This window comes from Rhinopithecus bieti, unplaced genomic scaffold (assembly GCF_001698545.2).
Source record: "Rhinopithecus bieti isolate Rb0 unplaced genomic scaffold, ASM169854v2 scaffold_49627, whole genome shotgun sequence".
In the NCBI taxonomy this organism is placed as follows: Eukaryota; Metazoa; Chordata; class Mammalia; order Primates; family Cercopithecidae; genus Rhinopithecus; species Rhinopithecus bieti.
In genome coordinates, this window is record NW_016819811.1 from 53,809 (window position 1) to 79,253 (window position 25,445).

Sequence of the window (25,445 nt, forward strand, 5' to 3'; positions counted from 1 at the left end):
TTTTTTTTTTTTTTTTTTTTTTTTTTTTTTGAGATGGAGTCTCGCTCTGTCACCCAGGCTGGAGAGCAGTGGTGCAATAGCAGCTCACTGCCACCTCCACCTCCCAGGTTCAAGTGATTCTCCTGCTTCAGCCTCCTGAGTAGCTGGGACTACAGGCACACACCACCACATCCAGCTAATTTTTGTATTTTTAATAGAGACAGGGTTTTACCATATTGACTAGGATGGTCTTGATCTCTAGACCTCATGTTCCACCCGCCTCAGCCTCCCAAACTGCTAAGATTACAGGCATGAGTCACCACACCCAGCCTTGATAGCCATATTTTAAGGATTGTAAATGAACTTCTTGACATTGTCTATTTTTCTTAATATAAGTCTATTCTGACTTTAATAGGATTAAGAGAAGTCTGACTTCTCACCACTAATTAAGTTATTCCAAATCAGTTGTGAGGCCTTTCCTGGGTTCAGGTTGCCTGACTCTTTATTCCAACAAGAAAGACAAACAAAATCTGATCACCCAAGTTACACCTTGGAGTGGGTCATGTGCTGGTCCACAGATGAAGGACAGCCTATCATTCAGGTTTGAAACAGAGAATTTTTGAGAAAGTCTTTCTATTCCTGTTACGAGACATAAGAGGAAGTTGAATCGGGCATTTACCTCCAAAATTCCCATACGGTTGATGGTTTTGAAAGAGGAAATGACCAGTTCATGCTGAGAATTAGAGGGTAAAGAAAGGTTTTCTTTTTATATCAGTAAAAAGAACTGTGTCCTCTTTTAATGAAGCAATCTCTGAAGTGAGCCAACAAGACAAAGTTTTTATAAAGGTAATTGTAGGTTTCATTACATGTCACTGTAATCTTAAAGAAGGTCTGGATGCCTGTGATGATATGCACCTATCTCTAGCTCATATTATAGTCTTTGACTATAAAAAGAAATCAAATCTGGTCAGTCATCGGATGCTTTGGAGAAGAACTTTCACAAGAACTTTGTTCTTTAACGAGTGCTTAAATTGTCTTTTAGGGAAGTCCTCTGAGCTAAGAATGAGGAATTCTTTTCCCCTAGTCTGCAGGAAGACACCTAGCATAGTTTAGAAAGGTTAATGTTTTCCCTGATTTTTGTTTTTCTTACTTCAAGTCTCAGTTATAATTCTAAGTTTCTTCCTCAATGTTGTCAGAAATAAGAGGATCTGTCTCTTTCTATTCACTATAACTGTCTAATTCATTTATAAAATAGTATTGACTTACTAAGGGAAATATTTTAAGGGAAACAGAGAAAATGTCCCTCTTTTATGTCACTGAAAATCACTAACTGATAAAGATATCACAGGCACAGCCAGCACGACTCTCAGGTAGCTGTTACAATTCAGGATCCATATGAACATTGATTGTCAAAAGTTTATGTTGAGCCAATTAAACTTAGCCTGTAACAATTTCTCTCCCTAGAATCAAAGACTGAGCAAAAGTTAATAAAAGTTAAAATCTATTTTTCCTGGCGGTTTGCCCCTATGAGTCATATAGAAAATATCACTGTTTTCTAGGGCCCAACCTTACCCCAAACTTGCCAACTTTGAATATAAAATAGACTGCAAAATAGATTTACATTTCATCGGGTTTGAAATGGCTATTTTTGTGAATATAAAATACCTGATAAGTCAGTTGCTAATTTAGAATACACCAAAACATGGCCTTTTACAAGGTATAATCTGACTCCAAGTTCATCCAGCTAGAACCTCATTAACAGAGTTCTAAAGATAAACAAATTTGCAATGAGCAAGGCCATTGTTTACTGATTCCTTGGCCAGTTGGCTAAGAATGACCCCAGGCAACTGTGCAAAGAGGCTAGGAGGCAGGCTTCAGAAAAGTGGTGCTGATTTGAAATGTATATTTGCAGGAATGTGAGAAAAGAAATAATAACAGATAACTGGTGGCTAGTAGACACTGTTCTAAATTCTTCACAAGTATTAATTCAATCCTCATAACACCATTATGATGTAGGGACCATTTGTCTATTTTAGGCATGAGGTTGATTAATGTAAATAAGTAAGTGATGAATGAATAGCAGAACTGGATTGGAACTCAGTGGGTCTGACTTGGGCGTCTATGCTTTTGACCACTGTGCTTTACCACCATTTAACAACTAAAAGGTCAATGATTCTTAGTCTGTGGAAGAACAGACTAGAACTTGACACACTTTTCTGTTCTAAATACTACAAATTTCCTTATATCAAGTACTTATCTCTCTTAAATCCACTATATTTTTCTTGCTCTGGAGCTGACATTATGCCAAAAAACAAATTTATAAATTATTTTTTATAAAACAAACATTCCTTACAATCATACACATGTAATTATAAACATTCTGTCCATCAATTGCTGAATGCATTAAACAGTGGTATATTCATACAATAGAACACTGCTAGCCTAATTATAGCATTACTGTATATATGAGTACACAACTTCCTTTAGAGAGTGCAATCTATTTTTATGGTTTTGGTCATGATCTCTATTCTTAGTTGTGCCTGTTGGCTTCTTTCTGTTCCATGACTATTCCCCATAATTCTTAGATTCATTATAATGAACAAGGAGACATAATGACAGAAAGTCGCCAAGTCAACCAAATGCATCTTTATAGTAACATCCTGATGGTCAGTGTATGTAAAATCTTACTCGTATAAGCTAATTAAATTTTCAGTGTTAAATGTACATGAGTTTTCACAATAAAAAACTTTCATAACTTATTACAAATGTATATGTTTAAACAATATTTTGGCCACTTATAGTTCTGGGTTGTAATTATTTTTGAAAAGTGTCTTGAAATATAATTTATATACAGTACAATCCACTAACTAATAGTTCTGATCAAAGAAACAGTTCCATAGCCACCACCACAATCAAGATATAGATTTTTACCCCCATATTTTCCTGGTATCCCTTTAAACCTTCCCTTAAAAGGTTTAAAATCTTCCAATCAGAAGTAATACCATGATCTATGCTCACATTTCCTTAGCCAAAATAATCTTGGCCAACTCTAAATTCAAATAAGTGAAAAGTGCAATCTTATCTATAAAACTTAGAACAGATCAAGACAAGCCAACTGTTGTTTTAACCCCAAGTATCTTAAATCTTTTTGTGTTTTAAATCAACTTTATTAAGCTGTAATTTATCTACAACTAGATTGTACTGATTTTGTATACAATTTAATGTTTTTAAAAGTAGATCTATATTTTATAATGCAATGGCAATAAGAACATTTCAATCACCCCAGAAAGTCACCTAGGGTCCTTTTGCTATTAATCCCATATCCAATTTCCAGCTCCAAGGAAACACTGATCTGCATTCTGATACCATAGTTTTACTGTTTTAGAATTTTATATAAATTTTATATAAATAAAATCATACACAATTTAGTCTTTTGTGTCTAGCTTCCTTTACTGAGCGTAACGGTTTTGACACCCATCCACGTGATGTGTATCAGTGGTCCTTTTGTTTTTATTTTTAGTATCCCATCATATGAATACACCAACATTTGTTAAGCCATTCCCTTGTTGATAGATATTTGGGCTGTGTCCAGGTTTTGAATTAAGAAAAAAAATTTCTATGAATTTTTATGTACATGTATTTGTATAGACATTTCTCAATTCCTTTTGAGAATGAGAAATTGCTGAGTCTTATAACGTGTGTTTAGATAATCTCGTAAGACACTGTCATAATGTATTTCAAAGTGATTGTACCATTATACACTCCCACCAGTAATGGATGAGAGTTACAGTTGCTTCCCATTCTTACCAATGTTCTTGTAACTGTGTAGTAGCATTTCATTGTAATTTTAATTTGCATCTTCCTGAAAATTGTGATGTTTGGCAGCTTTGCATATACACTTTGACCCTTTGTATGTTGTCTCTGGGAAATTGTTTAAATACTTTGCTTACTTTGTTTTTAAGTTGTTTGCCTTATTAATGAGTTTCAGAAGTACTTAACATATTTTAGATAAAAAGCCTAATTCATACTCAGTTACAATGATTCTCCCAGCCTGTGACTCACCTTTTCACTTTCTTAAAGATGCTTTTCTTTTTTTTTTTTTTTTTTTTTTTTTTTTTGAGACGGAGTCTCGCTCTGTCGCCCAGGCTGGAGTGCAGTGGCCGGATCTCAGCTCACTGCAAGCTCCGCCTCCCGGGTTTACGCCATTCTCCTGCCTCAGCCTCCCAAGTAGCTGGGACTACAGGCACCCGCCACCTAGCCAGGCTAGTTTTTTTTTTGTATTTTTTAGTAGAGACGGGGTTTCGCCGTGTTAGCCAGGATGGTCTCGATCTCCTGACCTCGCGATCCACCCGTCTCGGCCTCCCAAAGTGCTGGGATTACAGGCTTGAGCCACCGCGCCCGGCCTAAAGATGCTTTTCAAAGAGCAGAGTTTGTTTACTTTCATAAAGTTAAATTTGTCAATTATTTCCTCTTTGGTTTTGATTTTACTGTCTTGCCTAAAAAATGTTTGCCTGTCCCAAGGTTGTGGAAAATGCCTAAGTTTTCAAGAATTATATATTTAACTTTTATGCTAAGGCCTATGGTTCAATTTTGTGTATTATGTGTGATATTTGAGGTTTAAGATTTCCAGATGTTCATGCACCATTTGCAGTAAAGACAATCCTATCTATCTATCTATCTATCTATCTATCTATCTGTATGTATGTATATATATATATTTTTGAGATGGATTCTCATGTTGTCACCCAGGCTGGAGTTCAGTGGTACTACGTCGACTCACTCCAGCCTTGACCGCCTGGATTCAAGCGATACTTCTGCCTCAGCCCTTGAAGTAGCTGGGACCACAGGTACACGTCACCACACCTGGCAAATTTTTTGATATTTTTTGTAGAGACAGGGTTTCACCATATTACCCAGGCTGGTCTTGAACTCCTCAGCTCAAGCAATTCACCTGCCTTGGTTTCCCAAAGTGCTAGGATTACAGGCCTGAGTTGCCGCACCCAGCCTAATCCCATCTTTATTAAATTACCTTAAGAAATTTGTAATATCTCAATTGATCTTATATATATATACACACACACATCCATATACATATATATGTTCTATTGAGATACATTATATCTTCTATACATATGTGTGTGTGTTATATATTATATAATGTATAATATATAATTATATACATTTTATATTTTATATGATATATATTTTATATTTTATACGATGTATATTTTATATATTATATATTTTATATATATCAGTTTAATTAACAGAAAATGATATAGAACACATGTCAGAAAATGATACGGAACACCAAATATTAAGTGAGTAGGATGAAGAGTGAAAAATGGAGATTTCTGAGTAATGTTGATCTGAAAACTTTTTCTGCTGCTGCAGCTTGGAGCAGAGGGCTAATGCATGGAGACAGGAGAGAACACAGAGAAGCTCAGAGGAAAAGGGGGCATTTCCACTGCAGGTGGGCGCAGGAGGCATTTTGCGGAGCCCATTGAAGGAGCAAAAACCTTCTCAATGTTTCTGGTATTGCATAGATGGGTCAGTGGCAAGTTAGAAACATTTTTTCTTTTTTTGAGACGGAGTCTCTTTCTGTCGCCCAGGCTGGAGTGCAGTGGCCAGATCTCAGCTCACTGCAAGCTCCGCCTCCCGAGTTCACGCCATTCTCCTCCCTCAGCCTCCCGAGTAGCTGGGAATACAGGCGCCGGCCACTTCGCCTGGCTAGTTTTTTTGTCTTTTTTTTTTCAGTAGAGACGAGGTTTCACCGTGTTAGCCAGGATGGTCTCGATCTTCTGACCTCGTGATCCGCCCATCTCGGCCTCCCAGAGTGCTGGGTATTACAGACTTGAGCCACCGCGCCCTGCCTTATATTTCAATAATATCGAGTATTGTGTGTTTCTCCAGTTGTTTAGATATTTAATTTCTTCCAGCAGTGTTACAGTTTTCAGTGTAAATGTCATGCATATATTTCATTAAAATGTATTATTCTTTCATGTGTTTTTATTCTCTCAGAAATGGTATTTTTAAATTTCAATTTTGGGTTACTTGTTGCCAGTACATAGAAATACAATTGATTTTTTATATTAGTCTTATATTCTGCAACTTTGTTAAATTTACCTATTTGTTATAATAGCTATTTTATGGATCCTTTTGGTTGTTTTCTACGTACATGATCATGTCTGCAAGTAAAACATTTGTCTTTTCATTTAAAATCTGTGTGCCTTAATATCTATTCATTGCCTTAGAATTGGCCAGGACACCTTATGTAATGTAGGATACAGGCAGTAACTGTTCACCTACTTGCTTTTGTTTCTAAACTTGAAAAAGGGTTCAAATTTTCACCATGAATTATGTTGTTGGTTTAGGACTGTTGTAGATTATCAGTATAAAGAAGATTACTTCTATTCTGAAGTTGTGGAGACTTTTTACAACCTGGAAATTGTTCCTAAGTTTTCATTTTTTTTCTGAAAAGATAGAGATGATTATGTGGGTTTTCTCTTTATTCTCTTAATAAATTATATTGATTTTCAAATATACAACTAACCTTGCATTACTAGGATAAACTCCATTTTGTCATAATGTATTACCTTCTTTACATATTGCTGAGTTCAATTTGACTGTTTTAAAAGGATATTGTATCTATTCTTTTCTGTAATGTTTTGTCTGAGTTTTGCATCAGGGTTATAGTGGCCTCATAAAACAAGATAGGATGTATCTCTCTTCTTTTTTGGTTCAAATGTTTGTATAGGGTTGTTATTATTTATTTCTTTAATGCTTAATAGAATTTATGAATGAAGTCATCTGGACTGGACTTTTTTGTGGGAAATTTTTTGTTCACAAACCTGATTTATTTAATAGATATAGAGCGTTATGGGCTGAAATGTGCTCCTCAAAATTCATACACTGAGGTACTAACCCCTAATACTTAAGCATGGGAGGTACTTGGAAACAGGGCCTTTAAAGAAGCAATTAATGTAAGTGAGTTCATATGTGTAGACCTTAATTCAATATGCCTGGTGTCCTTACAAAAAGGGGAGTTTAGGATACAGATGCCCACAGAGGAAAGACCATGTGAACATAGAGGGAAAAGATCACTATCTACAAGCCAAAAAGAAAGGCCTTAGAAGAAACCAATTCTACTGACATCTTCGTCTCGTACTTCTAGCCTACAGATTTGTGAGACAATATATCTCTGTTGTTTAAGCCACCCAGTCTGTGTGTTATGGCACCCCTGGTAAACTAATAATAGGCTTTTTCCAGTATCCTGTTTCTTCCTGCATCCGGTCGATTATGTGTCCCTTTGAAGAGTTTGTCCATTGAGTCTGAATTATATAGTCTACTGGCATACAGTTATAGTTGCTCATGCTAGTCTCATATTCCATTTAATGTTTCTACTGTCTGTGGGTAAGTATTCCTTTGATTCCTGATATGAATAATTTGTGTCATCTGTTTTCCTTACCAGTTTAGCTCTTATCTATTTTAAATTTCTTTCCAATAACCAGATTTTAATTTTATTGATTTTTCTCTTTTGTTTATTTTCTATTTCATTATTTTTTTTTTTGTTTTTCTACATATTTTGGGTTCAATTTGTCCTTTTTTCAACTTTTTAAGCTGGATGGTTAAGTCAACAATTTTAGACCTTACTCATCTTCTACCATAAGTATTTAGAACTATAAATTTGTGTTCAAGCATGACTTTAACTTTTTCTTGGCCTTCTATATGCTATATTTTCATTAGCATTCAATTCTATTATCTAATATACCTTTTGGTTTCTTATTTGAGCTTTAGGTTGCTTGACAGTGTATTCTATAATTTTCAAGTATTTGGTGAGTTTACAGATATCTTTCAGTTATTTATATCTGATAAATTCCATTTGGGCAGAGACCATTCAGTGTATGATCTCAGTAATTCTAAATAAATTGATACATGTCCTACAGCCCAATGTGTCATCAGTTGTCATATTTAATGTACATTTGAAAGTGATGATTTCTCTGCTATTATTGGTTTTATTGTGCTCGCACTTCATATATACATATATATATTTGATCTATATATTGATATATGACTTTAATCATGGTGATGGATAGTGTTATTCAAGTCTTCCGTATTCTTACTTTACAATACTAGCTCTATCAATAACAGAAAAAGATGAGTGTTGAAATTTTCGATTATCATTGTAAATTTGTCTTATTTCCTCTTTCAGTTCCATTGGGTTTTGTTTACAATCACTACTATTTCTATATAGTGTTGTAGCTGTGTTATTAGGTAAATACACACTTAAGACTTTATGTCTTCTTGATAAAGTGACCCTTTCATCATTATGAAACCTCTTTTTATTCCTGGTGAGATCATTGTCATATCAACATGATACATATTTTCCCATCTTTTAAAATGTCCACTTATCTGTTTTTATATTTAAATTGTGTATTTTTTCAGTAGTAGTTAGATCTTGTCTTTATTCTGACAGTCTCTGACTTTGAACTGAAGTATGTAGGGCAGTTTTTCACAAGATGGTGCCAAAGGTGAAGAAGGAAGCTCCTGTACCTACCAAAGCTCAGGCTGAAGCAAAGGCTTTGAAAGCTGAAAAGGCAGTACTCAAAGATATCCACAGCCACACACAAAAAAAAGATCCACATCACCTACCTTCCAGTGGCCCAAGACACCATCGCTTGGGAGGAACCCTAAATATCCTTGGAAAAGTGCCCCCAGGAGAAACAAGCTTGGCCACTATGCCATTACCAAGTCCCCCTGACCACTGAATTAGCCATAAAGAAGAAAGAAGACAACATACTTGTGTTCATTGTGAATGATAAAGTCAACAAGCACCATATCAAACAAGCTGTGAAGAAGTTCTATGACATTAATGTAGCCAAGGTCAACACGCTAATCAGCCTGAGGGAGAGAAGGCTTCTGTCCAACTGGTTCCTTACAATGCTTTGGATATTGCCAACAAAATTGGGATCATGAATTTTATATAACATATATTATATATTTTAATATATATTTATATATGTATACATATGTGTATGATTTATACATATTCATACATATATATGTATGATTTTTGTTCTGTTTTTCAAAGACAAAGTCTCACTTTGTTGCCAGGTTGGAGTGCAGAGGTGTGATCATGACTCACTGCAGCCTCAACCTCCTGGGCTCCAGCAATTCTCCTCCTTCAGTTCCCAAGTAGCTGGNATACATATATAAAAATATATATATTATATAAATATAAATATATATTATATAATGTAAATATATTATACAATATATTATATAATATAAATATATTATATAAATATATATAGTATATGTAGTATATATACTACATATAGTATAGACCAAGGGAAAATTAATAATTTATATATAATATGTAATATATAGGTCATTTATTTCATGTAATTATTAAATAGTTGAAATCTACCATTTTCTGTTTATATTTGTCATATGTATTTTTTCCATCCCCTCTCCCATTTTCCTAACACCTTCTGAATTAATTGTCCTTTACCATTCAATGTTACCTGCATCAAAAGCTTATTCACCTTTTAATTATTTTCAGTTGTTCTAAGAGTCACCATAGGTAACTGATCACATTCTACCTTGAAATAATACACCACTTCTCATATACTGTAAGACAGAATACTTTGATTTTGATTCTTTTATCCTTCGTGATACTGTTACCACAATCTTTACTTTTATAAATGTTACACTGTTGTTTTTACTTTATTCAATTATCTTTTAAAGGATTTTAATTGACCATTTCCAGTGCTTTTTATTCTTTTGCGTAAATCTAAGTGTCCAACTGGCATCATTTGTCTTCAACCTGAGGTCCCCTTAATGTTATTGCAGGTATATTGCAGGTATACATCTGCTAAAAATGAATTTGCTCAGACTTTGTGTACAAAAGCCTTTCTTATTTGAATAGTATTTTCATGAGATATAAAATTCTAGAATGACATTTTTTTCTTCTATAAAGATATGATTACATTGTTTTTGTTTGTTTGTTTGTTTGTTTTTTTGTTTTTTTTTTTTTTTTTTGAGACGGAGTCTCACTCTGTCACCCAGGCTGGAGTGCAGTGGCCGGATCTCAGCTCACTGCAAGCTCCGCCTCCCGGGTTCACGCCATTCTCCTGTCTCAGCCTCCCGGGTAGCTGGGACTACAGGCGCCGCCACGTCGCCCGGCTAGTTTTTTTTTTTGTAGTTTTAGTAGAGACGGGGTTTCACCGTGTTAGCCAGGATGGTCTCGATCTCCTGACCTCGTGATTCGCCCGTCTCGGCCTCCCAAAGTGCTGGGATTACAGGCTTGAGCCACCGCGCCCGGCTGATTACATTGTTTTTTAACTTGCAGTTTTTCTGAAGTGCAGTCTGCATTTTTAAAAAATCTTGGTTCCGTAGTTTTTTTTTACTTCTAACTACTTTAAAAAATTTTTCTTGTGCTTACTGATTTCTAGCACTTTGAGTAGGACAAACCTTAGTATAATTTTCTTAGTGTTTGTTCTGCTTGAGATTCTTTGGGAAGCTCAGATTTAAGGGCTTATAATTCTCACAAATTTGGGAAAATATTGGCCACTATTTCTTTAAATATGTTTTTCTGTCTCTTCTCTCTCCTCTCTCAGGCGATCTAATTACGTGCATGTAAGACTGGTTGATATCGTAACACAGACTACTTGGCTTCTGTTTATTTTTAAAATTTTTCCCCCTGTGTGCTTGAGTTTCGATAGTTTCTATTGCTGTGTTTTCAAGTTCATTAATCCTTTCTTCTGCAGTTTCTAATCAGCTGTTATTTTGAAACACTGACTTTTCAAAAATGTTTAACGATTGCATTGTAAGTTTGTTTTAAAGTTACAGATTGATAATTCCATCAACTCTATCATTACTAGATCTCTTTACTGTGATAGTTTTTCTTAATTATGAATCACATTTTATAGCAATTACTCATATCTGTAAATTTTTATTGGAAGTCGTACATTATGAATAGTCAGGATATTTTGTCGTTTTGAAGGTGTTAAAGTTCATCTTTTCAGGCAGTTAAGTGTTGACAGAAAAAATATTCTGCATGGAAAATGTTCTGGTACAGTATTTCCAAATGGTTGCAAATATATTAAATTTAACTGTTGGTTCTGCTATCCCCCACCAGATGAGTCTACCAAATTTATTGCTATTCCCACTAACCTTACCAGGAAGGTTACAGGAAACAGCAAGGGATGGCCAAACATCCTGCATCTCCTACACAAATTACCTGCTAACACCTCCAGATGTTTTCCCTATCCTCATTTCTATGGCCTTAGATCAGCCTTCATACATTTTTTGTCATATTCTGGCTAATAATCAGAATGAAGTATAAAATAGACCCAATTCAAAAATCATAATGCATCTTTATTTCTTCTAACAGCCACCCCAGTTGACCTCATTGGAACATCCTCTTACTGGCAGCCCAGCCAAAAGGGAGCTTATAAGATTTAAACTTAATTCTCGTTCAGCCACCCAGATTTTCTTATTGGATGGTACTAGAACCTAAGGATAATATCCACTTGACTGAGTACAATATGCTACAAATTTCTCTACAGTGGCCCACTGTATGAGAGACATATGAATCGCAGTTTAAAATAAATTAATTAATTAAATTATTTTTCCCTCTGATCCTCCAACACCGTGATAGTCAGTCCTACACAGTTAAATCCTTCCAAGGTCTAGATGTAAGTGATCAATAACACCACCTTGGTCTTTGGGAGACATTCATGTTAACCTTGACTTACTAACAACTTAGACAAGTTAGTTGTAGACAGAATTGCCCTAGACTTCCTCCTTGCAGGCCAATGAGTAGATGTGCAATCATTAATAAATCTATGTGGATTAATTTATCAGGTGAAGAGGAAAGATTGATACAGATCCTACGAAGAAAGTCATCTTGCTCTCTAATGTAGACTCCAATGGTTGATGGTGCTTTATTGAGCTGTTTAAGGGCAATATTGAGGTCAAAATTGCAGGTTAGCATCATCCTGCTGTGGAAAGTACCATTTATTTGTTCCTAATTAAATGTTCCATGAGATAGACTGTATTTGGCACTAGACTGCATCAGCTGCATTAATCAGAGTGGCCAACAGAATATTTTACTCATAGGAAAATTTACCAGAAGACAAAATGGTAGATATTGCTGGAAGACTATTCTCCCTGAGTCTCACGTTCCTCCATATATTGTGAGCAAGTCATTGATTTCCTCTAGTTACGTACTATAAGGGTGTTTTAATAGTAACCTACCTTGGAAAACTAGAAGTACTGCCTCCCTCTGGAGCAAAGGGAAGGTATTTTCATTGCCCAGTATAATAAAGGTAACAATCAAGATATTTCTTATTATAAAAGATTTAAATTCCTTTAGGTCTGGGTTTCTTTCTGTAAAGAAACGACTATGTGGGGAGGTATCATCCAGTCTTCTCTGTATTGTCTGTGGGAATTGGAACTCGGGAAACGAGCACAAAAATAATTGTATCCTAGGTACCACTATTGCTGCAAGTGAAAAACTACCCTTTGTCTCCAAAAGTCTTGTGTCTCCTGCCAGCTTCCATGAAGCTAACTTGTTAACATCCAAGTAGAGTAAAACCTTACTCAGACCCTTCAGAGCTCCCGACACTACATTACAGTTACATGCAAATCAGCTTAATCTTTTTAAGGCTTGTCATTTAAGTTTTCTCAGTGGGGTCTACAGTAACCTTTACTTTGTAGCAAGTTTAGCCCTGCTACTAATATGTGAGACCTTTACAAGTTTTACACCAAATGCCTGGGATATTCAGAAACGTCTCTTGACGCTGGCTGATAGGAAAGGAGTTGTCTCCCACTCATGTGTAAGCTGTGACTTTCTAGCAATTATTATTTGCTTGTCATTGTTTAATTTCCCTCTACATGAAGATTTGACAGTCCAACTTGCTAACTTTTGGAGCTCTCTTTCTCTATGTAGATCTGAATTATCTAACACTCCACCCTACAAATACCATGTGCCATGGCCTCCCTGAGCTCCTCAATTCAGCAAGACCTCCTGATCTCTCTGGCCACTTCTCCCTGCACTGAAGCCTAGACGTTCCATCTTGTCAGAAAGCCAGGGCATTAGTAGAGTTCACCATGTTTGCTTCTTTTCAGGGTCACAATCCTGTGCTGACTGTTGTTCTACACTTCAAACAGATGTTTCATAAGTGTTCTCCAGTTTTATAGGTGTTTACACTAGGCTGGCCTGACTTACACAATTAAATCCTCCAGTAGAAGAAGTCTTAGTATTTGAAGGTTTTCTATGGGGCACAGCAGATTTCTCCTTAAATCCTTTCCATGATCATTGGTCTATGTTTTCCATGGAAAATCTATCTTATAATTACTTTTCTTTTGTAGATTTCCTCCATCCAAATAGACAATAAATACAAAATACAATTTTCAAACTTTTGGTCTTAATATATTTTTGCTCTTGCTATAAGCTTAAGCTAAAAAATTATGGCTTACATAATATCCAAGCATTCTTTTACATATGAATAAGCCTGCCATCAAAAACTAATAATTTGCTCCAGTTCTATGAATAATCCACATCCTATGCTCCACCAATAATTTCCTTATTTTCTTAAGCCAAAATGAAGGAGTACAAATTTAATTTAATGCTCTGTTCAATCTAGACACACTCTATTGAATTCCACATTTAGTTTTTACAGAAGTAGAGAGCTAAAGCTTACACTTTCATTAATTTACCAAACACTGCCTCAGAATCCATGACACTGTACCGTCTACACATTATTAAAGAGATAGTAGAATGCCTAATTTCCTCTGCAATGAGCAAATAGAATAAGATATACACTCTTTCTTCTTTTTTAACTGAGTAGAGAAGAAGTACCTCATTTCTGTACAAATATATAACTTTTTACTCTATCCAAAGGAAGCACTCACCAAAAGCTTCAATCCTGCTTAGTCAGAGAATAATAGGTCCCTATATTATGTTAGTGAGACTCTATACTATGTTACTTCACAAAGAGTGTGTTTAAATTGAAATACTTTGTCAGACTTTATCGTTATCAAAAACCACTGAAGATTATCCTGTTGAAATATCATTTTTCATAGCTCTATGTTCTAAAATCTAAGTTTAAAATATATCTATTTGAACCTGAGTAGTGACAAAGGACTATCACCAATGTCAGTTGACAAGTCTAATTTTTTTTCCACACATCAAATGACACCCCTGAGGGGGGAAAAAAAAAAATCTGTGCTTCTATTTTAACCATATAGTAACTGTATTTTTATAGAAGAACATAAATGCTACCTGAGATTATTTTAAGCAACTCTATGTGACTACCTATTCAACCTAGTTCCTAAAAGACAACTGCTACATAAGTAGAAATAATGAAACAATATATCCAATACCTCTTTTGGTTGGACAATCTTATTGAAGATGAAAGGGCACTAGTCGTTTTGCTGTGTTACCTGGAAAATCTATACCTAATGATAGTAAGGTATTCCAGATAGCTGCTCCAGTCTTCTCTCTTGGCCCTTCTTATACTCATAACTAATCCACTATTCTTCTGCAGCTGAGTTTAATCCATTTTGCTACAAAGGTGAACAAAATATGTTCCCTTCTTTCCAATGCACATCCAGAAAAGCTCCATACTGAACATCAGAAGATTGTGTAAGTGAATTATAACACAGATAAGAGTAATTTAAATCTGGATTCCAAATATTACAGCTCTCAATGTCCCTTCACAGATGGAATCCTTCTTCGCTGACTACATAACATATGACATGATGTCATAATTTATCCTTCACAAAGTAGAGTTTCTTTTTACCCTGTCCCTATTTCTCCCTTGTAGACTAACAGACATTCATCTCCCTAGCTGCTTTGGATTCATGGATGCAAACTCGATCTAAATAAATTTGAGGTTGAATTATAAAATTAAAGTGCCATTTTACTTAATTACTTTTAGAATGTTAATGACTAATAGAACCAGAAACTAATATCCTGTGGTCAGTATACTGTTAACCTAAGTGTGCTTCTAGAAAGCCAAAGTATCAATTTAAGATGACTTGATGAGCACAGAATCAGAGCAAAAGAAGCAGACCATAAAAAGCATGCTTAATGACATCAGACAACCTAAAGCATCCTTCCCTACACAGGGTTATACCAGACACCCAAATAAGATACATCACACCTGCAAATGACAACATTCTCTTTTTTGGCACCTCTGGGAGGAGCTCTGCATGTGTCTACATCCCTAACTTTCTTTGCCTATTCTTCCACTGCTAGCCAATTCTTCTCCTGAATTACAAACAGATTCATTCTTTAAATAGATTATTGCCTTTAAATTAGTTTAGTCTCAAGTCTAGCTTTGGCCTTAAAGCCATTACGTTCTCTAAAGCTGATTTTTAATATCTCTGTTCTGATCCATTGTACATTGATTATGTAATTTAGCTTGCAAAAAGCAGCCTTAACTCCACATCCACGGGAGCAATTTGCCAGTAAAGATAACAATTTATATTCAGTCAAAAGATAGAAGGAAACAACCAACTTAACAGTTTATACTCAAAAGTTAGAAAGAAACAACAAACTATTTACAACTTCTTACTTTCCTATTACACAACAGGTAAGTGATTTCTACAGGACTAGCCCTGTTAAAAGATAAGGATGCTGTCTAATTTCTTGGGAGTGTGTCTGTATCTTTCTTGCTTGATGTGGGAACTAGGCAATTAGCCATTATACCCAGGAATATTAATACAAAATTGCTAAGCATTATATAAACCCAAACTGATAGGAGAAAGAGGTAGACTTAACAATCAGTAAAGCATTAATTCCCATGGACTTTTTTTTTTTTTTTTAGATTTTCTTCAGAGATTTTAAACTCCTTTTAGCCTACTGATGTTGATTCAGTTGTTTATTTAAAAGCATTATTTTCTTTGGTATTTGGAATAAAACTGTTAGTGTAATGGAAAGAGCACAAACCATATACAAAAAATTCAAAGATCTTAATCAAACTTTTCCTTTGGTCAGTTGCTATGTACCTTGAACATTATCTATCTCCCTGGTGGCTGAAATTTCTGCTTAATACGTAAAATGAGAAACTTTCAACAGATGAAATCTAAATTTGTAGTTATTGACACTGCACAAAATGGCTCTTTAGAATAAAACCTGTTGAAAACCCAAACATAAGTATAAATAAATAGTGGTAATCTATAAAGATAACATTTGTCATTCCACCTTCCCACATGTATTCATCTATTAACCCATTCATTATTTAAAATACATACTTATTAATCTAGTCTCAGATGAACCCTTTTTTTTTTTTTCTTTGCTGCTAAAAGATTTTAAGTTCCAGGGTACAGGTACAAGATGTGCAGGTTACACAGGTAAACATGTACCATGGTGGTTTGCCTCATCTATCAACTCATCACCTAGGTATTAAGCCCAGTATGCATTAGCTATTTTTCCTGATGCTTTTCACCCACCAGCCTCCCCCAACAGGCCCCAATGTGTGTTGTTCCCTTCTCTGTGTCCGTGTGTTATCATTGTTCAGCTCCTACTTATAAGTGAGAACATGCAGTGTTTGGTTTTCTGTTCCTGCATTAGTTTGCTGAGGATAATGGCTTCTGGCTTTATCCACGTCACTGCAAACAACATGTTATCATTCCTTTTTATGGCAGCATAGTATTCCATGATGTATATGTACCATGTTTTCTTTATCCAGTCTACCATTTATGGGCATTTAGGTTGATTCTGTGTCTTTGTTATTGTGAATGGTGCTACAGTGAACATATGTGCATGTGTATCTTTATAATAGAATTCCTTTGGATATATACTCAATAATGGGACTGCTGGATCAAATGGTAATTCTGGCTCTAGGTCTTTGAGGAATAGCAACATTGTCTTCCACAATGGTTGAACGAATTTACATTCCCATCAACAATGTAAAAGTGCTCCTATTTCTCCACAACCTTGCCAGCATCTGTTGTTTCTTGATTTTTTAATAATCACCATTCTGACTGGCGTGAGATGGTATCTCATTGTGGTTTTGATTTGCATTTATCTAATGATCAGTGATATTGGACTATTTTTCATATTTTGGGGGGCACATGTATGTCTTCTTTTGAAAAGTTTGTTTACCAAACAGCATGGTACTAGTACATAAACAGGCACATACACAAATGGAATGGAATAGAGAACTCAGAAATAAAACCACACATCTACAACCATCTGATCTTTGACAAACCTGACAAAAACAACAATGGGGGAAGGATTCCCTATTTAATAAATGGTACTGGGAGAAGTAGCTAGCCATATGCAGAAAATTGAAACTGGGCCCCTTCCTTATACCTTATGCAAAAATTAACTCAAGAGGGATTAAAGATTAAATGTAAAACCCAAAACTATAAAAACCCTAGAAGAAAATCTAGGCAATACCATTCAGGGCATAGGCACAGGCAAAGATTTCCTGATGAAATTGCCAAAAGCAATTGCAACAAAAGCAAAAATTGACAAGTGGGATCTAATTAAACTAAAGAGCTTCTGCACAGCAAAAGAAATTATCATCAGAGTGAACAGGCAACCTACAGAATGGAAGAAAATTTTTGCAGTCTATCCATCTGACAAAGGTCTAATATCCAGAATCTACAGGGAACTTAAACAAATTTACAAGAATAAAGCAAACAACCCCATTAAAAAAATGGGCAAAGGACATGGACAAATCTTTTTTATGGAATACCCTTCTCCTGCTGGCCAATGTTCAATGCATACATGTTCCACACCTTCATTCCTTACTGAGGCTGCCTCATCACAATATTTAGATCAAAGGGCTAATTTTCAGCACATCAATAAAACTTTACTCTATAAGGTAGTATACTCCATTATTTAAAAATTGTAATAACACAATGTCTCGTGTTCCGTTCTCATTCCCTTAGCTAATCAGTCCCTCAGTGTGACTAAATTAAAATGTTAAGCACTAACCCAGGTTGCTTTATGGATTAAAACTAAAATAGAGGTGTTACTCTCATTTTAAAAATCTTGTTCTAATAGCGAATGTGAAAACAGAACTGTAGATATACATTCCATTGATTTTTCAGCTAAATGGACAACGGAATTCAATGCAGGAGTATTTTCAGATAAATGGTCTTCAACAACTACATGACCATATAAAAAAATTAATACATCTTAATTTTTACCACACATAGTACATTAAAATTGTCTCAAAATCACAGACCTAGATGTTAAAGCTAAAACTATTAAAAAATATATAAAAGAAAACATAGGAGTAAATTTTTGCAACCTTGGGAGTAACCAAATATATTTTAAATATGACATAGAAAGCACAAACCATAAATGAAAATCATTGATAAAATTGACTTTTTAAAATGTAGAACTTCAGCCGGGTGCAGTGGCTCACACCTGTAATCCCAGCACTTTGGGAGGCCGAGGCGGGCGGATCACAAGGTCGGGAGATCGAGACCATCCTGGCTAACACGGTGAAACCTCATCTCTACTAAAAATGCAAAAAATTAGCCGAGCATGGTGGTGGGCGCCTGTAGTCCCAGCTACTCGGGAGGCTGAGGCAGGAGAATGGCGTGAACCCGGGAGGCGCAGCTTGCAGTGAGCCGAGATCGTGCCACTGCACTCCAGCCTGGCCGACTGAGCGAGACTCCATCTCAAAAAAAAAAAAATGTAGAACTTCAGTTCTTCCTTAAACACTGTTAAGAATATAAAAAGATAAGTTACTGAGGAGAATATTACTATATTCTACAGGTATCAGTAAAAACATTCTACAGATATCTATCCAGAATATAGAAAAATCTCTTACAAATCAAAAATAATAAGATTGACATGTAAATAAAGAGTAAAACAGTTCAACAGACACTTTGCAACATAAGGTAAAGTGTCCAAAGAACATAAATAAGATATTCAACACTATTAGTCGTCAGGGAATTGCACATTTAAACCACAGTGTGATGTCACTGCACATGCACCAGACAGAATACAGTTTAAAAGACTGACAAATGCCAAGTGTATATGGTATTTGTTGGAAAGGGTTTACAGCATCTAGAACTCTCATACATTGCTTGAAGCAATTTAGAGCAGTAAAACCACTTTGGAAGACATCTTGGTACGATTTTATAACGTTACACATTCCAATTCCTAGGTATTTACCCAAAAGAGATGAAAACCTATCTCCATACAAAGACTTGTACACAAATATTCATAACAGCTTTATTCATAGTAGCCAAAAGTGGGAAGCAATTCAAATGCTCATCAACAGGAGGATGGATAAACAATCTATGTATATTCATGCAAAGGAATATTACTTAGCAGTAAAAGTAACAAACAACAATACACACAACACAAATGAATCTGTAAAACATGATGTGCAAAGAAGTCAGAAATGAAGAGTAAAGACTATATGATTCCATTATATGGAACTCTAAGAAAGATAGTAGATTGTGGTAGAGTATAGTTAAATGGTTGTCTAAGGCCAAGGATTAGTGGTGGAGATTAACCTCCAAAGTGATTAAAATGTTCTATATCTGGATTACAGTCATGGCTACATGGTATATACCTTAGTTAAAACTCTTCAAATTCACACTAAAAATGAATGCAATTTTATTATTTATCTACACTACACATCAAACCATTAATAATTTTTAAAAATAATTAAATAAAAAAAATCAATTTTAAAGTAAATCTAATATGTGAAGGAGATATGTTAGAGACAAGGCTTGCTTTCTTTTCATGATTTCCTGATCTTAGACCTACAACTCAAATTTTCTTTACTCACTACAAATCCTACACTCTTCAAAGAAATACTATCTAGAAATCAACTTAAGATCTTGCTGTTTGAAATGACTGAAAGCCTTCTAGAGACAGGTTAAAATGTGATATATGTCATTGATATGTTTGCCAACTAGTAAATATAAAATTTATTTTATAATCTTAGAATAAAGTTTTTAATCAAATATGAAATGTATTAGATAAGTTGTTAAATTTTTGACACATTTATGTATATTGTCACAGGGCTCCAACCAAATGACTGGAGTGAGAACAAAAATTTAGAATGCTGAAACATTGATTTAAGATAGAACAATTCTGAATACTGTAAAAAGTCTTATTTTATGGACTATCAAAGGGCTAATTTTCAGCACATCAATAAAACTTTATTATGTAGTATACTCCATTATTTAAAAATTGTAATAATGCATGAGCTAGTCTCATATTATATTTGATAATGTATGGGATAGATGCAATGAAATATTTATTAAATATACTAAACTACTGCATCAGCTTTCTATTGCTCTATAACAATAACTTCAAAATACAGTGTCTAAAAGCAACCAGCATTTATTTGTTCACAATTCTATGGATCAGCAATTTAGGTTGAACTCAAAGGGGCAAATGTTCTATTGGTCTCGCCTGGGGTCATTCATACAAATCCCTTGGCAGCTCAGTTGCAACTGAATGGTCTAAAATAGCTTCAAGCACTTGATTGGCAATTAGTACTGATTTTCAGCTGTACCTCTCTCTCTCTCTCATGGTCTCTAACCCTCAAGAAGGCTAAGTTAGCATCTTCACATGGTAGTGGCAAAGTTCCATAGGAAGAGCAGAAGTTGCAATCTTTTTTCAGCTTTAGGTTCACAAGTCCCATATCATCAGCTCTCTGAGCCCAAACTAAGCCATCATATCCCCAGTGCCCTGCACGTATACATCCAGATGGCCTGAAGCAACTGAAGATCCACAGAAGTGAAAATAGCCTTAACTGATGACATTCCACCACTGTGATTTGTTTCTGCCCCACCCTAACTGATCAATGTACTTTGTAATCCCCCTCACCCTTAAGAAGTTTTGTTATAATTCTCCCCACCCTTGAGAATGTACTTTGTGAGATCTACCCCCTGGCCCCAAAACATTGCTCTTAACTCCACCGCCTATCCCAAAACCTATAAGAACTAAGGATAATCCTACCACCCTTTGCTGACTCTCTCTTCGGACTCAGCTCGCCTGCACCCAGGTGAAATAAACAGCCATGTTGCTCACACAAAGCCTGTTTGGTGATCTCTTCACACAGACATGTGAAACACATATCACTTTGGCTCTAATCTATTTTTACTTCGGAGAATGGGTTTTGTAAGCTCTAACGTAGAAAGAAGAAAAGAATGTCAACAAGAGCTTTCCCATACCTGACATGCCTGAGAGAAGTACAAAAGGTGGAGCTTCACACACACATAGACACACACACACAGACACACACACACACACAAAGTACAACCATATATGCAGGAATAAGTCTGTCTCTGTGTCATCCGGGTCAGGGGAGAAGGGAAACTTAGAGTCAAGAGTACAAATCTATCCTGTTTGTCCCCAAAGGAACCTCCTTCAAAAAGCTATGAAAGGGAAATCCATAGAAATCATAACATGTTACAGATTTAGTACAAAGATACTATATAAGGAAACTATTTTAAAAGTAGCAAAATTATCTACAATGGAGAAACATGGAAGAGAAAAAATGTACTACAATGCAGATTAAATTTGGGAGTACATTCTTCCATTAAAAAATAAGCAATTATTAATAAATGGAGATGACAAAAATTGAATGCAGGAATTCAGCATGGAAATAATAGGAGAAGAGATGTGAACTGATAATTTCAGAAAGAAATTGAACAAAGAAAACAAATTCACAGTAATAAATAACTGGAATTTGCATAAAGAATAAATGCTGAAGAAGGCACAAAATGGTCATAACTGAAAAAATTAAGCAAATCAAGAATAATTAAAAGAGATGGAAAAAAGCTATGTAAAAGATATGTAAAACCAACTCAACAAAGATATTCTTGGAGTTCTCAAATATAACCAAATGCACAGAAGATAAAAAAAATTACAACTTATACCTCAAAAATAGTACTGTGAAATAAAAGATGATTCAAATCCAGTGATCTTAAAAAAGACCCATAGGAGAGAAAATAGACCTGAAACTTTCTACTGAAGACATTACCTGATCAAGTTATAAAATATTGAAACCGGAATACAAAAATTCTTAACTTTATAAAACACTAATATGGTGCCTAAAAGTCAGGATTACGCTTAATGAGAAAAATCTAGACTCCTTCCTAAAGAAGTTGAGAACAAGTCAATGCCCACTACCATCATTGTTATTTAGTGTTGTATTTAAGGTAATAGCCAATTAAATTAGACAAGAAAATAAAGGTATGTGAAGTGAAGAGATGTAAAACTAACACTATTTGCAGATGAAACAATAGTGCTTCTTCAAAATCAAAAGTAAAAACTACATGAGCAATGAGAGAATTACTGGCCACAGTAGGATAAAAAATTGACATAAATTTAATAGTTTTGATTAGTGAAGTCATAATGAATTTGAATATATAGGTATAGCTATAGAGAAGCCCTAATTTTTATGCCAAAATTAAAAGGCATTAAAGTTAGATTTAAAGTTTTAAGGAATTATGCCAGTACTATATAAAGAACATTTCAAGGCACTCCGAAGAGTATACAAGGTCTTAGATGCTATCTTTTGTTGTGAAAAATTAAACAATTTCTTCTAAACTGATTTCTAAACTAACCTATTTCCACAACAAATATCAAGTAATATTTTTCTTAAAAAATATTAGACAATATTTTGATTCTATTCTATAATTTCATTTAAAATAACAGCTTATCCCAAAGTTCATGTGGAAAAATAAAGTGCTAGGAATAGCCAGAATAATCTCTGAAAAGGAAGTGCAATGAGATAGAATGACTGCTTGCAAATTTCAAAACATACAAAGCTTCCATAATTTAAATAATGGCATAGTAAAGCATGCAAAGGCAGATCAGTGAAATAGAAGTAAAAATACAGAAATAGAGCCAAATATGTACAAAAAATCATATTTCATAAAGATATTTTAAATCATTGGAGAAACATTAAATTATTCAATAAATAGTACCAAGATCCCAGGTAGCAATTTTGCAAAAACAAAGATAGATATACAAATCTTACACAATTCACCGAAATAAACTACATTAACAAGAAAGAGTCAGGTATAAAAAATATTTATAAAAATAAAAAGATATAACAGGAGAATTTCTTGATAACTGAGAAGTAAACCTAACATAATTCCCTATCCTTGTATTAAACAATATAGACATAATCTACTGTTTCTGTACTAAACAATATTTAGACCAGGCAAAAATAGCTTCTTTCTTCAGGAAATAAGAGCTCCTAAAAGATTAGACTGTGAACTTACTTATCAAGAACGACAGCTTGTTTCCCAAGGCTCACTTTAAGATCCTCATTTTGTTATGCCCATCAATCCAAAGCAATTTTTTTTGTCGTATACTTTGCCCAGTCTCAGGCAAATCTCCTCCTGAATGACCCACCTTAATTCACCCATTCTGGCACTCCCTATAAATTACTCTGCCCTAGTTTCCACATTTCGAGATACTACTTTACTCTGTCAAGTTAGCATTCTGCCTTACTGCACTAATTCAACTAATTAGATTAACTTCACTTGATTAATATATTTTTTCTAGTTGTCTTTTGAAGAGCCTATCTTGAATATAATCAGGCTTTAAAATCCAGAAGCTACAAAAGAAAAGGTTGACAAATTTCATTCCACAAAAGTAAAAATATCATAAGAAAATTCAAAATACTAAACACGAACTAGGAAAATACATGTGGCAAAAGATTACGTTCCTTAACATATAAAGTTTTAAAGTCTATAAAGTGAGAAAAGCAAAGAAAAAAAAAAAGAGGGAGAGAAAGAATAGTAGAATTTGAAGAATATATATAGGACATGAATAGTTTACAGAGAAGAAAACTAAATGTTTTCTAGGCATGTGAGAATACCTAGATTCACTCATATACAGAAATGTATAAACAAGCTGGTAATTTCTCAAGGAATATACAGGCATGGGCAAAGACTTCATGACTAAAACACCAAAAGCAATGGCAACAATGGCCAAAATTGACAAGTGGGATCTAATTAAACTAAAGAGCTTCTGCACAGCAAAAGAAACTATCATCAGAGTGAACAGACAACCTACAGAATGGGAGAAAATTTTGCAATCTATCCATCTGACAAAGGGCTAATATCCAGAATCTAAAAGGAACATAAACAAATTTACAAGAAAAAAACAAACAACTCCCTCAAAAAGTGGGTGAATATGAAAACTTCTCAAAAGATGACACTTATGCACTCAGTAAACATATGAAAAAAAACTCACCATCACTGGTTATTAGAGAAATGCAAATCAAAACCACAATGAGATATCATCTCACGCCAATTAGAGTGGTGATCATCAAAAAGTCAGGAAACAACAGATGCTAGAGAGGATGTGGAGAAATAGGAATGCTTTTACTTTGTTGGTGGGAGTGTAAATTAGTTCAACCATTGTGGAAGACAGTGTGGCAGTTATCAGGAGAACCCACTCCCGACGTTTAACGTGGGTTCTTTTCTATTTCCTAAGTGTCTCGGCTGGGTTGAGAAACAAAGGGAAAGAGCACAAGAGAGAGAAATTTAAAGCTGGGTGTCCGGGGGAGACATCACATGTTGGCAGGATCCATGATGTTCCCCAAGCTGTAAAACCAGCAAGTTTTTATTAGTGACTTTCAAAAGGGGAGGGAGTGCACGAATAGGGTGTGGGTCACAAAGATCACATACTTCACAAGGTAATAAAATATCACAAAGCAAATGGAGGCAGGGCGAGATCACAGGACCACCGGATGAGGTGAAATTAAAATTGCTAATGAAGTTTCAGGCATGCATTGTCGTTGATAACATCAGGAAACAGGGTTTGAGAGCAGACAACCTGTCTGACCAAAATGTATTAGGTGGGAATTTTCCTCCTCCTAATAAGCCTGGGAGCGCTACAGGAGACGGGGCTTATTTCATCCCTTCGGCTTCGACCATAAAAGACTGCACGCTTCTAAGGGGGCCTTTCACAGGCCTACCCTCAGGGCACATTCTCTTTCTCAGGGATGTTCCTTGCTGAGAAAAAGAATTCAGCGATATTTCTCCTATTTGCTTTTGAAAGAGGAGAAATATAGCTCCGTTCCGTCCGGCTCATGGGTGGCCAATTCAAAGTTACATCTCTTGTTTCCTGAACATCACTGTTATCCTGTTCTTTTTTAAGATGCCCAGATTTCATACTGTTCAAACACACATGCGCTACAAACAATTTGTGCAGCTGACACAATCATCACAGGATCCTGAGGTGACATTCGTCCTCCTCAGCTTATGAAGAAGATGACGGGATTAAGAGATTAAAGTAAAGACAGGCATAGGAAATCACAAGGATATTGATTGGGGAAGGGGAAAGTGTCCATGACATCTTCACAATTTATGTTCAGAGACTGCAGTAAATACAGGCATAAGAAATTATAAAAATGTTAATTTGGGGAACTAATAAACGTCCATGAAATCTTCACAATTTATATTCTTCTGCCACGGCTTCAGGAGGTCCCTCCGTTCGG